Source organism: Oryctolagus cuniculus, chromosome 7 (assembly GCF_051225735.1).
Source record: "Oryctolagus cuniculus isolate XC-2025 breed Fujian yellow rabbit chromosome 7, ASM5122573v1, whole genome shotgun sequence".
Lineage (NCBI taxonomy): Eukaryota > Metazoa > Chordata > Mammalia > Lagomorpha > Leporidae > Oryctolagus > Oryctolagus cuniculus.
Genome location: NC_142873.1, coordinates 46,041,648 through 46,045,404, shown reverse-complemented (window position 1 = coordinate 46,045,404; position 3,757 = coordinate 46,041,648).

Here is a 3,757-nt window from a genome sequence, read left to right as displayed (position 1 = left end):
AAAGGACCTGGGTTTTTTCTCTCTTAAGGCCTTCAACTCATTCATGTTGACTTATTTACTATGGAGGGCAGTTGGCTTCACTCAAAGTCTTGATTTGAACATTAATTATATATAAAAAAATTCTTCACAGCAACATCTCGAATTGTGTTTGACTGAATGCTGGATAGCACGTACCATCGTTCTATGTTGACACCTAAGTTAACCGTCACAGTCTACCTCTTGTCAACCTGGTTCCCATACACATCTATTTGAACAAGACATTTTTAAAAAGATTTATTTATTCACTTGAAAGGCAGAGTTACAGAGAGGAAGAAGCAGAGAATGAGAGAGAGCCAGAGCTGTGCTGATCTGAAGCCAGGAGCCAGGAGCCAGGAGCTTCTTCCAGGTCTCTCACACAGGTGCAGGGGCTCAAAGGGCTTGGGCCATCTTCTACTGCTTTCCCAGGCCATAGCAGAGATCTGGATCGAAAGTGGAGTATCCAGGACTCGAACCAGTGCCAATATAGGATGCCGGCACTGCAGGCGGCAGCTTTACCCGCTATGCCACAGTGCCAGCGCCTGAACCAGACATTTTTGTCTACTAAAGACTTTCTGAGATCAAGAAACACCCAAGGGGTATTTCTCTAACATCATCTCAGGTAACTATAGGGCACTGCAAAGATCTTTTTATTTAAATGATTTTATTTATTTATTTGAGAGGTAGATTTGCAGACAGTGAGAGGGAGAGACAGAAAGAAAGGTCTTTCTTCCATTGGTTCACTCCCCAAATAGCCGAAATGCCCAGAGCTGCACCAATCCGAAGCCAGAAGCCAGGTGCTTCTTCTCAGTCTCCCACGAGGATGCTGGGACCCAAGGACTTGGGCCATCCTCCACTTCTTTCCCAGGAAACAGCAGAGAGATGGATTGGAAGTGGAGCAGCCAGGACTCGAACCGGCGCCCATATGGGATGCAGGAGCTACAGGTGAGGGCTTAACCTACTAGGCCACAGCACCAGCCCCTGTCCTGGATTACTCTCCTCTGTGCCCTCCTACTCCCCTCTCTGAGCCTCGAACAGATACGTTGATGCATGCAAATATTTCCCTCTTTGCAAATCTTTCTTTTGAATTCTAATTGATCAACACTACCCTAAAAAACAAGAGAATATAAGAAATTGTTTCTTAATTATTAAGTGAGGGAGAGTATGTCATAAATAAATAATTTATGACATTTTTAAGAATATTGTAGGTATCATGACATTTAAAACTATACATTGAGAAGCTAGATGATATAAAACTCAAGTATTTGTGGCAAAAATAAAAACACACATAAGGAAAAAGATGAAGTGTCAGGTAGGAGAAAATATAATACATATACCACATAAGGTTGATATCCCTAATATAGGAACAATGTTATAAGCTAAAAAGATAAACAAAAATAAACCCTTATGGACTGAGAGCACAGGGGGTTTTCCCCTTCTTACTCACACATTCACACAGTTGTGCACATACACAAAAGAGAGAGCATGGAGTTTCTGAATCTTCAAGTAAATGCAAAGGAAACACTAAAGAAGTATCTTACACTGGGATGCAGGCAATCAGATTCATTTATGTGTTTCAAATTAGTAGCATTAGAAATACTCAGTGTGTGAGAGAGTTTGTGGTCAAACACATCCACATTTCGGGCTGGCAATAGAAAGTGATACAACTGTTCCAGATGACAACATGTAGAGGGCACTCCAAAAGGCTCCTGGAAAATAGAATGAAAGATATGACTATAGGGCTGGCACTGCGACGCAGCTGGTAAAGTCACCAACTGCAGTGCGGGCATCCCATAAGGGCGCCAGTTCAAATCTCGGCTGCTCCACTTTCTATCCAGCTTCCTGCTAATGGCCTGGGAAAAAGCAGCAGAAGATGGCCCATGTGTTTGGGCCCCTGCCACCCACGTGGGAGACCCTGCTGAAGCTCCTGGCTCCTGGTTTGGGCCTGGCTCAACCCTGGCCATTGCAGCTCTCTGGGGAGTGAAACAGCAGATGGACAATTTCCCTCTTTGTCTCTGTCCCTCTCTCTCTGTAATTCTTTCAAATAAATAAATAAATCATTAAAAAGATAGGATTATTTTAGTGCCAAAAGTGTTTGAAATTCATTCTTTTTTTTTTCATAACATGTATATTCTACAAACTTTGTGAAGAGTGAAAAATTCCATTTGGTGAATATTTTGCCCCTAAATGAATTTTTTCTCTTTTTTTAACTTTTATTTAATGAATATAAATTCCCAAAGTACAGAATATTGATTACAATGGCTTCCCCCCCATAACGTCCCTCCAACCCGCAACCCTCCCCTTACCCACTCCCTCTCCCCTTCCATTCATATCAAGATTCATTTTCGATTCTCTTTATATACCGAAGATCAGTTTAGCATACATTAAGGAAAGATTTCAACAGTTTGCTCCCACACAGAAACATAAAGTGAAAAATACTGTTTGAGTACTAGTTATAGCATTAAATCTCAATGTACAGCACACTAAGGACAAAGATCCTACATGAGGAGTAAGTGCACAGTGACTCCTGTTGTTGACTTAACAAATTGACACTCTTGTTTATGGCATCAGTAATCACCCTAGGCTCTTGTCATGAGCTGCCAAGGCTGTGGAAGCCCCCTGAGTTCACTGACTCTGATCATATTTACACAAGGCCATGGTCAAAGTGGAAGTTCTCTCCTCCCTTCAGAGAAAGGTACCTCCTTCTTTGATGACCCATTCTTTCCACTGGGATCTCACTCGTGGAGATCTTTCATTTAGGTCCCCCCCCCCCCAGAGTGTCTTGGCTTTCCATGCCTGAAATACTCTCATGGGCATTTCAGCCGGATCCGCATGCCTTAAGGGCTGATTCTGAGGCCAGAGTGCTGTTAGGACATCTGCCATTCTATGGGTCTGCTGTATATCTCACTTCCCATGTTGGATCATTCTCTCCCTTTTTTATTCTATCAGCTAGTATTTGCAGACACTATTCTTGTTTATGTGATCCCTTTGGTTCTTAGTCCTATCATTACGATCAATTGTGAACAGAAATTGATCACTGGGACTAGTGAGATGGCATTGGTACATGCCACCTAGATGGGATTGAATTCGAATCCCCTGGTATGTTTCTACCTCTACCGTTTGAGGTAAGTCAGCTTGAGCATGTCTCGAATTGCACATCTCTTCCCTCTCTTATTCCCACTCTTATATTTAACAGCAATCACTTTTCAGTTAAGTTTCAGCACTTAAGAATAATTGTGTATTGATTACAGTATTCAAAAGTATTAAGTAGAATCCAAAAGTATTAAGTAGAACAAACAAAAAAAAATACTAAGAGGGACAACATATAAAGCTGCTCATCAACAGTCAGGGTGAGGGCTGATCAAGTCACCGTTTCTCATAGTGTTCATTTCACTTTAACAGGTTTCCTTTTTGGTGCTCAGTTAGTTGTCACCTATCAAGGAGAACAAGTGGTATTTGTCCCTTTGGGATTGGCTTATTTCACTCAGCATAATGTTTTCCAAATTCCTAACAGGGATCACTTTTCAGTTAAAATTTAAACACCCAAGAATAGTTGTGTGTTAATTACAGAGTTCAACCAATGGTACTAGAACAAAAAAAATACTAAAATGGATAAAGTATTACATTGTACATCAACCGTCAGGACAAGAGCTGATCAAGTCACTGTTTCTCATAGTGTCCATTTCACTTCAACAAGTTTCCCCTTTGGTGCTCAGTTAGTTGTCGCCAATCAGGGAGAACA